Source organism: Micromys minutus (genome assembly GCF_963924665.1).
Source record: "Micromys minutus genome assembly, chromosome: 4".
In the NCBI taxonomy this organism is placed as follows: Eukaryota; Metazoa; Chordata; class Mammalia; order Rodentia; family Muridae; genus Micromys; species Micromys minutus.
The window spans coordinates 24,636,183-24,648,863 of NC_137973.1; the positions used below are offsets into that span (position 1 = coordinate 24,636,183).

Consider the following 12,681-nt stretch of genomic DNA (forward strand, 5'->3'; position numbering starts at 1 on the left):
CCCATGGCCGAAGTGGCTGAGGCCCACAGGGGACCTCTGTTTCTGTCCTCTCAACAGAACCAATCAGTCCTCCATCCCTTGTCTGTATTTTGTCCATTGCTGAAGCTGACCAATGGACAGGCATTACCTTCCAGAAAACCACAGACTTCGAGTGGCCAGACCATGGAGTGGAGGAGGGGCCCTATTCCTACTAGTGCCCTAGCCAAGGCAGGGACACATGCCAAAGCCGGTCTGTGTCAGGATCAGTGTGGTTATTCTGGGAGGCCAGGATCTCCACTTCTGTCTCATATGCCTTTGAAGGGCTCTGCGGTTACACAGGGAGTCAGTCCAGGCTTTTATGTCAAAACCAGGGCCTCAAAGCTTTTTAGCACCCTGTACCCAGGCTGACGCTGACACACCACCATCCACTGAGCAGACTTACACACTGCACAGTCCTACGGCAGCTGGGGAAACCACGGAACCATCAGGACAAGAACCTGATTTGGGGCAGGCGTTGAGCTGTGTGAAGCCATATCTGGTTCCATCGCGATCCTGTTTCCCTGACTCTTGGTCAGCGGCAGGGCGCTGACTCCCAATCCTTGCCTGTCATTGTGACTAATGCAACACTGACCCCTACTGGTAGGTACCAGAACTGCAGCCATGGGAGAGTGGGTTTGGTGAGCTTGGACAGGGAATTTGCTCACATAGACACGAAGCAGTATTAGGATCAGCCCCTCCCACCCAACCTCCTGTGTTGGACATCACATGCTCAGGATGCCATGACAACTTGGAAGTGGGGGAGCTACAGGAAGGGTTTGAGAGTCGAAAAACGGATGCTTATCTGCAATTTTGAGCTCCACCTTAGAGTTCTGTTGCCACCGGCGTCCTGAAAAGCAGTGGATTTAACAAGATAGGAAGAAAGCTGACGATTGGATTCCAGTGGGGATTTTCCAATTATGCAGGAGGGTTTGTTGAGGGAAAATGTCTTTTTTCCCCCCTCAGAGACATCACCTTGTCACAGGTCCCCAAGTGTGCTGGCCACGTATCTTTGTAGGGACAGGGAAAAAAGACTAGATTCCTTCAGGGATTAAACCTAGGGACCCAAGGAAGCAGAAGAGGTGCTTGAATGGACCTCGGTGGAAGGAGAAACAAGCTGTTCCCTGGTACAGGTTCCTGGGGACGCCAGAGTGTTTAAGGAAGCAAGCTAGAAGGTCATTGGATACTTCTTAGTGAGGGTCTGGTCTTTGGTGCTGCCCTTCAGCAAGAACATGAGACTTTCTGTTTACTCATTTCCAGGAACAAAGGGTTCCTGTCTAAGAGAGCCAGGGCCCATGCAGGCCTGTCCTCTCAGGGTATGTTAGATCTATGTCCTCCAGCAAAACCAGAGCAGAGAAAGGTCAGTTAGAGCTGAAGACAAAGAGAAGAGGAATGGTTGATACTAGAAGATTAGGGTGAGAGGTAAGAAAAAATCAAGGAGCTTGGGGCTGGGCTGGAGAGATGGCTCTTCCAGACGACCCAAGTTCAATTCCCAGCACTCACATCAGGCAGCTAACTCAAAACCATCTGTAATTTTAGTGCCAGGGACATCCTCTTTTGGCTTCTGTAGGCACCTGTGCACGCACGCACGCATGCACACACGCACACATGCATGCGCACACATACATGTGAATGAGGAATAAATAAAATATTTTTCTTCACGCCAGAAGCTATGAAGAAAGGTCCAGAAAGGAATGAGGAAAATGCAGAGCTGAGCGCACACCAGGGTCAGTTGGGAAAAGAAGCTGCCGAGCTAACCACTCACTGGGTCAGACAGGAAGTGAGGCTGGGGTAGGTTTCAGCCTCCAAAAGTCAGTCTTAGAGGGCATCAACTGCCATGAAAGCAGCCAGGCTGAGGCAGCACTGTGGAGATTTCACAGGGTGGGAAGCTCAGGCCTGAGATGAGACCATGGTGACACGTGCTTTGTAAGCTCTGGGGTACCGCTGTCACCGTTAGTTAACTGTGGCGTCGTTTGAAGAGCTGCAGAAATGCACAGAGAAGCATGAAAGCCACCACGGTGAGCTGCAAGATCAGTTTTCTGCACTTATAGGTGAAGACTCAGGAGGCACCGGTGAGGGTGAATGTGTGCCCGCATGATAGACTACCAGTTAATCACATCCTCCTTCTCCCCTGCATGTTCTCTCTATTCTTAAAAGAATAGCCTTCATTTATAGAGTGGAAGGTAGAGAGTTTTTTCTTAAACCAACAATCTACAGAGATGGGACCCATTCAGATCTTTACCCATTTCGTACTGTGGACCTTGAGGTCTCTCATACCGTTTCTCCAAGGACATTTTTCTTCCTGCGATGTGGGAAAGGTAGATTTTCTTGGATTCAGGAGCAGTGATGAGACCGTGACATCTCCCAGCAGGGCAGAAAAAGACAGGTTGAGGCAGGGCAAAGCAGACAGTTGCTTAAAGCATCTTTGGAGGTCATACGTAGTGGGGAAGGGTGTCCCCAGTGCTGTGGGATCAGCTTCTGTCTATAATGGTGGTCAGAGTATAGTCTCCTTTCCCACCCCTTCCATGGCCTCTGCTCACACGTAGGAGTGAACGTTACACCCTGGAATCTTCCATCCAATTCTTCTCACTGTGATCCTCAGAACCTCAGCCCTAGCTGTTCCTCTCCACCTATCCGCAGTATCAGACGCTAGCAAACGGCACTCCACGTCCATTTCTTTCCACCCATTTTCAGAAGGACTGCACCAATGGTCAGGACTTCTTAGGGTCATGCAGCAGATGATGAAAGCCCAGCCCACCCTGCCTAGAACTTAGAGGCAGTAGCAATGTCCTCCTGGCTCTCTCTCACTCCTCACCCTTGTCTCTAACTTGTCCCTCCTGGGCCTCTAGGCCGCAGCATTAAAGCCTCCTCCTCATTTACACTCCGATGGGCCCTTCCTGGGTAATGAGATACCCCACTTCACATGCATGCCACCTTCAACCCAGCCAAGAGCTTCCCTGTCCCCACTCTGCATAGTGCTAGCTATTAACAGGCCTGGCTTGCATCCTGTGGGACTTCCTCTAGGCCTGACCCTTCCCTCCCCAAGGTTGGTCTTCAATCTATCTCTGAAACAACTCCAGGGTCGTCCGACTACTGTGTGGTGCCATGTGTGATTGTGGGGTGTAGGCAAACAGAAGCTGTTCCAGGTGTTTCCTCAGACTGCGATGAATAGGAAGGGTTGGCGTTAATGCTGCTGAAAGCAAACCGCTAATCAAGTCAGAAGCAGTGGCAGGAAGGAGCTTCCAGCCCAGGCTGGGTCTTGGGAGGAGAGGTGGGACAGTCAGGAAAGGGGTGGGGGGAGTGCTGCTCACAGGTGCTGGAGCTGGAAGGAAACAGCAGGAAGCAAGTCCTCCCCAACCCCATCCCCCGAAGCCCCTCCCCCCATGCCATTGCCAACATTTTACAGATGGGAAACTGGGCCTTAGGAAAGTGAAATCAGCTTGCTCAGAGACCTGCAGCTGACATTAGTTAAGTGCCAGAGCTGAGGTTCAAAGTCTGCTGACTCGGGGGCTGGAGAGATGGCTCAGTGGTTAAGAGCACTGACTGCTCTTCCAGAGGTCCTGAGTTCAATTCCCAGAAACCACATGGTGGCTCACAACATCTATAATAAAATATGATGCTCTCTTCTGGTGTGTCTGAGGACAGCTTCAATGTACTCGTATAAGTAAAATAAAATCTTAAAAAAAAAAAGGCTGGAGAGATGGCTCAGAGGTTAAGAACACTGTTCTTCCAGAGGTCTTGAGTTCAATTCCCAGCAACCACATGGTGGCTCACAACCATCTGTAATGAGGCCTGGCATACAGGCATATAAGCAGGCAGAATGCTGTGTACAAAATAAACGAAGTCTGCTGACTCTTGTCCCACCCCATCACCCTGACTATTGGGTGCCTGCAGAAAGCTGTGAGGACAGGTGGCTTGACTTCCATCCCTCTAGTAACTCCATACCCGGACTGAGGACCATGCCTTTGACCCTTTGACCTTCACCCGTGCTTCTAGTTCAACTGTCACCCTGAAACATCTAAACAGGCATTTATTGGCCCGTGTACACATCTCTGCCCTCATGTGTCTCCTGTATCTTTTATCCCTCACCACAAGGACACAGAGGTGCTCAATGAATTAATGGGGGTGGGGGGACTAAAAAATTAGCTGAGGCCAATTTGAGCCAAAAGCAGAATACGGAACAGTTCGATGTAACTTGCTATACTGTTTAACACAGCGTGTGTGTGTGTGTGTGTGTGTGTGTGTGTGTGTGTGTGTGTGTGATAGAATACAGAGAGAGAGAGAGAGAGAGAGAGAAGTAGAGAAGAGGTCGACCATGAGCACATGCAGGGGTGGGGGGGATGGGGAGAGGAAGGACAAAGGGTTAAAGAGCAAGAGAAGCAAGAGCAAGCGCTTACCACAACTTTCAACTGAAAGTCTACAACTCACAGAGAGACACCAAGGTGACCCAGGTCATCTTCAGGACTTCCTGAGACATTACCAGGCATTGCTCGAACTAGATGTAAAGACCTCAGCTCCTTGGGCTGCCACAAGGAATTTGAAACTTGACTGTTACAGTTTGAAACAAAGTCTACACCAGTGGTTCTCAACCTGAGGGTCGTGGCCCCTAGATGATCGCATATCAGACATCTTGTTTATCAGATATCTATATTACAATTTATAACTGTAGCGATATAACAGCTATGAAGTAGCAATGGAATAATTTTATGGTTGCAGTCACCACAATATAAGGAGTTCTATTAAAGGGTTGTAGCAATTAACAAAGTTAAGAACCACTGGTCTACACTGAAGCAGGCTAGACAAAAAAATAGGAGCCCTGGAGTCTCATCCTCCTGGCCTTCAAGTTTTATCCCCATCTTTTTAACACTACCTGCTCTGACCCCGAAATTCCCAGCACCCACATGACAGCTCACAGCTGTCTGTAACTCCACTTTCGGGGCATATGACTGTGGCTCCCTCACACAGACATACATGCAGGCAAAACACCAATCCACAAAAAATAAAGATAAATATTTTTAAAAATTAAGGAAGGGAAAAGGAGAGGAAAGACTAGCATGTTCTGGCAGTGGATGGAAGTGTCCACCTGACTTCTGGCCTTCACTGGAGGCCATGCCATCCATCAATGAGCCCCTATGGGTTCTTCATTGTTTCATTTTTTCAGACAGGTCTCAAGGTGTAACCCTGGCTGACCTAGAACAGATTTTTCTGGACCTGGTGTTGATTTTGCGGTGTCAGCTTCCCAAGTACTGGGATGACAAACATGCCACTAACTGTGGCTGTCAACTTGACTCCATCTGAAATCAACTAAAAATGAAGCAACTGGGCCCTCCTATGGGGGAGTTTTCTTGGCAGAAACATTTGATGTGGGAAGACCCCCCTTGAATCTGGGCCAGACTTTCTAGTGGCAGGCTATGTATAGGATACAGAAGAAGAAAGGCTTTGTTTTTGCCTGTTTGATTTTGCTCTTGCTGGCACATTCATCTAATCTGCTGCTGAGGCAATCCTGTGCTGGCATTAGAACTCATTTCTTTCTTTTGGATTCTGACATATGCTGAAGATCAGCTGAGACATTCAGCCTCGTGGACTGAACAACCACGTCTTGGTGTTTCTGTCAGGACAGCCACTGTTGGACTAGCCACATCACAACCTGTGTCCACCCACACTCTTCTCTCCGCAGACCACCCCGTAGATGAAAATCAGCCATTCTTAGATCTCCAGGAGCCCTCGGTAGCCATGCCCAGTCTTCCCAGAAAGAAAGAGTGTCACCTTTTTAAAAGGTAAAAATGCCCCTGTTGTAAGCATGGGGTGGACACTTTCGGAAAGCAGGCTGTACAGTATAGCCATCCTCAGGGCTGGGCAGAGGCTGTGCTGGGGTTCCCTGAGGCTGGTGAGGGATTTTTAGACTTCTGGCTTCAGTGGTCACAACCAGAGTACAAAAAACAGACTCGCTCTTCTCTTCTGACAGATGGAAGGCAACCATGGTTCAAGGGGTGAGTGGGAGGTGGATACTGAAGACCAAGCCATCCTAAGCCTGAGTCCTAATGTGGAGGCAGGCCAACTGGGGTTCTGGGGTTGCTGAGGCCCTAATCTACATTTTCCCCTCCACATGTTTTCCCTGCCACATTCCTGCTTGCCCTATGCCCTGGGGCAAAAAAACCCCACAGCAGCAGGAGGCTAAGAGAGAAACCAGGGTTGGCAGAGCCACTCATAACTCCCGTGGCTCTCAAGCTGGGGAGACTGAGGACTGAGTGCTCTAGGCCATAGTCCCCAGACCCTTAGAGGCTAGCTGCCACTCTCCTGGCCTCCTTGAGAGGCCTTCCAGATGCATTACAGAGCCCCCAAGCACCTGGCCCCACCCTCCCCATCACTTCTATCACCATGAAAGGACCTTTCTGTTTCACTCCCAGATTCCCTCTGTGTGCCAGAAAAAAGGTTCACAGAGAGGTTGCAACACATCTGACCTGTGATGACTCCTGTGCACTCCTTCCACCTGCCCACCTCGGGGAGGGCTCACCTGTGCTGTGTGTTGGATGAGAGGCTGGCACAGGCCTCCATTTCTTAGTATATAACTGACATCATGACTGTAAAGATGATACCAGATCCACCCACAGGGAGTACCGCAGCCTGGGGGAGTGGCAGAGCCTTTTATTGGGCCACTGCTCAGCTCTTCCACGTGCCTACTTAGGACACTTATTCCTTTTTACAGAGACTCAGAGCCACAGCACGTACCTAGGCCACAGGGTTATACTGATATACTGGTAACAGTTTATCAAGACCAGACTACTAATCTCTCTCTCTCTCTATCTTTTACACACACACACACACACACACACACACACACACACACACTCCCATCTTTTTTGCTATCTATGACTGTGTGACACATGGCACCTCAGAGGTGGCCTCTGAAGGGCAAGCGTAAAAAGAGTGTAGGAGTCACTATGAGGCCGTGATTTATTAAAATTTTCTCTTCTTTCCTTAGAAGGTCAGTTCGAAGTTGTTGAGCACGTCCTATATGCCTGCATTTTGCCAGTGCTGGGAACTCCAGAGAAATCAGAGAAAATGTCCATGTCAAATAGCACTCGAGAAGCTCCAGCAGGCAAATCACAAGTGCTGCCCATCTCCAAAACTAGTAAATAAATTCGAGAAAGGGTTCTTTCCTTATTTATTGAAGAAGTTCAATGTTTAATGATAACAGTTATGCGGTCTTCCCCCACTCCTGAAAGTACCAGAACTGCAGACAGACAGGGCAGCAGAGGAGAGAAGTCCAGGAGACACCTTCAGGGGTCGATGTGAGCATCATTAATGGGTTATCTAATTATAGTCACTGTCGGCTGCAGTGAGAAGGACCAGCGTCCCCATCTGTGATGCACTGGCCGAAAACAAACAGCCCAGCTATGATAATAATGCAGCAGTGAATCCCAAATGAGAGGCCTTCTACGTTCAATTTTTTATAAGACAAGGAGTCCAAAAAGACCGAGGAATGTCCCAGTTCTGAATGTTACATAGTAGTTATGTGGAAGGTTCCAACTTGCAGAAAATGTTAAAGTATCATGTGAGGTCTAGGCTCAATAAAAGACACTATCTTAAAAAAGAAAGTGACAGAAGACAGCTGGTGATGATCTCTGGCCTCACACATGCACATTCACGCAGACACGCAAAAATAAATAAGCAAAAGTCAAAAAATGTTAAAAGCAGAAAAGTTGGTTGGAGACTCATCTGCGTCGTGTGATGTTTCTGAAACCTGTCTATTGAGAGGGTGTTTTGCTGAAGCAGACACAGTGAGAGGGTGTTTTGCTGAGAACAGACAAGTGATGTTCTTCTGGAAACTGTGTGGTGAAAGGGCATGGGACGCTTTACTGGAGCAGATGCTTGAAGATCACGTGATGTTTGGAAAGAAAGTATCAGTCTAACCCAACAGACAGTGGATAATACTCTTGCATTGGTTGGCCTTGCTTTCTTCTCTGACCTTTGCTTGCCTTGACTCCATAGAGAAAAACACACCAAAGAACTTCTGGAGGTGTTCCGGCTGCTTCTTGCTATGTCAACAGACTCACGCCAATCAGGGAAGCCTTATCATTTCCTCTGGATCAACCCACTGCTGCTGATTTGAGTGGACTAGATTGCTGTCAATCAAGATTGGAACCGCCCCAAAGAACAACTTCTAAACAGGTCCATGCCCCCTTTTCCTATTAGCCATCTTCCTTCCTTACCTCTGGTGGGCAAGAAGAGAGGCTGAAACATTAAGACCCCTCTTAGTTTTGAAAACTCTAAACCTACAGGGTGTGGTGATAAATATCTTTAATCACAGCACTTAGGAGGCAGAGGCAGGTGGATCTCTGCAAGTTCAAGGCCAGGGTGATCTACTTAGTGAGTTCTAGCCAGCCCAGGCTACATAGTGATACCCTGTCTCAAAACAAAAACACCATAAAAAGTGGGGGAAAAATAACTGAGAAAAACATTTCTCTGTGAAGAAAGAACTACAAATTGTCACTTATAATTACAATTCTAAGGAAATAAAAATCTGTTTGATAGCTATGCCAGTTGAAAGATAATGAAGCACAGATAAAGAAGTAGCCAACGTAGTGCCTCCCTACATCTTTAGGCACAGCCTGTATCTCTACATACTCAGCGCAAAGGGAGTGTGCACTGTGGCCAGCCTGGACAACCATATCTCAGAATAATTAAATTATTGTTGGAGAGATGGCTCGTCAGTTAAAAGCACTTGTTCTTGCAGAGGACCTAGGTTAGATTCCCAGCATCCACAATATGGCTCCTAAGTGCCCTAATTCCAGTGTCAGGGGATCCAATGGCTTCTCTGACCACCCAGAGCACTGAACAGGCACACTGCACATGCACACACACACAAGTGCACATGCACACACACAAGTGCACACACACAAAAGCAGGATGCACACGAAATAAAATAAATCTAGTCTCTAAATTTGTAATAAAGTATATTTGGGCTCATATAGAGCAGTAAAATCTGGAAAATATAGATAAACCATCACAAGAGTCATACTTAATGCCACCAGACTATTAATGCCAATTTGGGTATTAGTTAAGCACCTGAAATCTGGAGCCTTTGTGGACATAAACTTTTTTTTTCTTTTTCTTTTAGAAACTTTATTTTCCTTCCACCTTTTTTCCCTTTCCTCAGGTGTCTGCTGAGCAGCTCAGGACCATTCAGTGGTGGCTCCAACCTACTCAGTGGCCTGCGCTGTAGGAGCTGCTGACCAGTCCTCAGTGGCTAGCTGTGCACTCCAGTCTTCTGTGGGGAACTGCTGAATGGGCACAGAGGGCACCTGCACACCCTCAGACCAATCAGCCACCTCAGGCTGAGCAGCAGTGAACTCAGGAGCTGGTGCGGTCCATTCACCCTGGAATTCCTCCTTGGTCACAGCCTTCTCAGCAGCAGCCTGTTCCTCCTTCTCAATCTCCTCGGGGTCTCTGTAGAAGTAAAGATCAGGCATAACCTCCCATGGGTGCTCACGGGAAATAGTACCTCGCATGCGGAGTACCTCCCGGGCCAGCATCCACCACATCTGAGTGAGCTCCCTTGTTGTTGCACGGGACGGCAATGTCCACATAGCGCAGGGGAGAGTCTGCAATGTTACACAGAGCAATGGTGGGCAGGTTGACATAAGAGGCCTCCGTGAGGGGCTGGCGGTCAGCCCTGGGATTAGTCACCACTACAAGCCGTGGCTCCCTGAAGGCTGCTTGGATCTGGTTAGTGAAGGTCCCAGGTGTGAAGCGGCCAGCAATTGGAGTGGCTCCTGTGGCAGCAGCAAACTTCAGCACAGCTCGCTGGCCAGTGTTCCTGGAGGAGATGACGCTGACGTGGGCGGGGTTCTCAATGGCAACAATAGCGCGAGCTGCAAGCAACAGCTTCTCCCGGGTCCTCTTCAGATTTATGATGTAGATACCATCGCTTTTCCTTTTGTAGATGTACTGTTCCATCTGAAAGTCAAGGTTGGTGCCACCTAAGTGGGTTCCTGCAGCAAGGAGTTTGAGGACATCCTCCTCCTTCATCTGCAGGACGTCAAGGGCTCCGGACATTGTGTAAGTTTCCCTTTTAAGTTACGATGGAAACCAAGAACAACGCCGTGTGGACCTGTCCCCGGGTAGCGCGGAAAGTGGGCATAAACTTTTAACACAGATTTTCATTTGCAAAAGCCACTTAAAACTAGTTCAGATGCTGAGAGTCATTTCTCCAGGGGGTGGCTCACCGTCTGCTGTTCCTACCCAAGCTCATAAGAACAGCCTAATTAAACTCAAGAAAGAGAGGTCATGGTGAGGTGGTTGCAAAGTCTGAAGACCTGAGTTCAAGCCCTGGACCCCACACAATGGTGGACCAGTTCCTGCAAGTTGTCCACTTATCTTCACACACCCAACTGGACAGAATGAAGTAGATAAGGGAGGTTATCGGAGGTTGAATATGATCATAATGCTAAAAGTTAGTCTGAATGCCACAAGATGTCATGTGGATTTTTATCATTGGTACAGAGTCTTTTACATGATACAAAATTACTTTCAGAGGCTGGGGAGATGGCTCAGTGAACTAAAGGTATAGCTACACAAGTCTGACAACCTAAGTTTGACCCTGGGACCCACACAGAAAGTTGAAAATGGCAACAGGAATCCATAGAACCAGGTACTTCTGCAGTGAGGTGGAGTAGGAAGGGGTGGGGTAGGGAGGGGTGGAGTAAGGAGGGGTGGGGTAAGGAGGGGTGGGGTAAGGAGGGGTGGGGTAAGGAGGGATGGGGTAGGGAGGAATGGAGTAAGGAGGGGTGGGGTAGGGAGGGGTGGGGTAAGGAGGGATGGGGTAGGGAGGGGGGTGCCTAACAGCTTGTGAACCAGCTTGGGAGACACAGGACAGTAGTGGAAACAAAAAGAGAAACTCTGCTTCTAGACCTTCTTCAACTTCCGAAAGTTGTTCTCTGACCAACATGATGAATTCCTACATCGGTGTCAGAACTTCAGGATGCCAACATATATCTGTAAGAAATATCAAATATGGGTCTTACCCCTTAAATACTATAAAACCTGTATTAGGACAAGAAATTAACATTTTTATCTCCCCCACTTTATAATGCTTTTATGAAAACGTTTAATTCTCTACACCAGGTAAAACATTTGTTTATACAAAGGCCTAGTGCTCTGTTCTAGTTATTTGATAACCTGGAGCAGTAGCCATTTCTCCCTTCTTCCTTCATTGGGTGTGTGTGTCAGTTTTTCACGGACTAACCGACTGAGTAAGATTGTGAAGAAGGGACACAAGCCGATGGGAAACCGACACAGCCACCACTTGAGCTAGATGCACTTCCTGTTTAGAAGCTTTTCTGAACTCACCCTCTTGACCAAGAGAAAGTTTGTTTTGTCCAGACACTTTAGTTGGAATGGCGGTCTCTTTCTTTGGAACCTGAACTTATTCCTAACAGACCAAAGGCCAGCTGAGACATCAGCCTCCTACACTGAACAACTCCTGGATTCCTGGCCTTTCCATTGGTGGACAGCAACGGTGGGACTGGCTGGACTACAGCCTGTAAGCCGTTCTAATCAATCCCCTTTTAATATAGATCCAGTCCATCAGTTCTGTTCCTCTAGAGAACCCTGACTAATACAGACTGTGCACAAGGAGTGGCTCTGGAGAAACAGAATTATAAGAATGGATTTTTTTAAAAAGTATCTGGAGCAGGCTTTCTAATTTGCTGGCACCTACGGTTACTGAAGCCTCTTCTAGAAGTATAGAGAGCATTAGAATGCCATGGTGTGAATTATTTAATCCGTTTATGAAATAAATGCATTTGATTATCCTGATTCACCTAGAATGAGGAGTGAGGGATTTAGTGAAATAATGAAGCTGTTGGCAAAGGAGAGTAATTCAAGCTCCCTGGTGAAGTTGACCAGCTCTAGATTCATATACACACTATAAAGGTTTCTGACTGTTCCGTGGAAGAGGATTATCCCTCTAACAGCTACAGAGCTCAAGTTACAGAAAATCAAAAAGAAACCTGATTTTGAAATTAGCTGAATTAGGGTATGTGGAGTAGGGACATCCTCATGGAGACAGGGTTGGGGAGGGAGGTATGGGATGTAGAACAGTCGGAGGGTGGAGCAGGACAGGAATAAAACCTGGAGTGTTGAAATAATAATAATAATATTAAAAAGCAAAATTTTAAAAAAGCAAAACAAGATTAGCTGAATTATAATGAAAATTTAAATCCCAGTGGTAGATGGTGTTGACACTTAGAGTAAGGACACTGACTGACTAGTAAACACTGGGGCCCTGTAACTCAGGGTGGAAGAGTGTGGGAGTGCCCCAATGAGGCTGAGGATTCTGAACACTTGAATTCTAAAGAAGTTTCTCCAGCCTTAGCAGAAGATGTATCTCCAATCCCTACCTCCTGCAATATGACCTTCTTCACATTTGCCTAGGGGAGCTAATTCTTCACTGTCTGCTGAACCAAAGGTAACCTTCCCCGAAGAAGATGCCAGGCAAAACAATACAGGTGTCCTTCAGAACCCACCAATAGTGGTTCTAGACCTATAACCAGACTCAAGGTTTTAAGCAAGCTCATGGAGGGCTATAAAGTGTAGATAATGAGGAAGTACACTGCTGAAGTGGACATTTCTGGTTTCTCTGGAAAATCAGTGATGTCAAAC

At 47.6% G+C, this 12,681-nt stretch overlaps 2 pseudogenes across 2 annotated transcripts in view; both read right to left on the reverse strand.

Moving 5' to 3' along the window:
• The window catches only part of LOC308419637 (nucleophosmin-like), a 506,796-nt pseudogene that overhangs the window by 409,699 nt on the left and 84,416 nt on the right, over positions 1-12,681 (reverse strand). The window lies entirely within an intron of this gene.
• LOC308419850 (small ribosomal subunit protein uS2-like) lies at positions 9,192-10,074 on the reverse strand (annotated as a pseudogene). Its single transcript has one exon. The product of its transcript is annotated as a small ribosomal subunit protein uS2-like (transcript).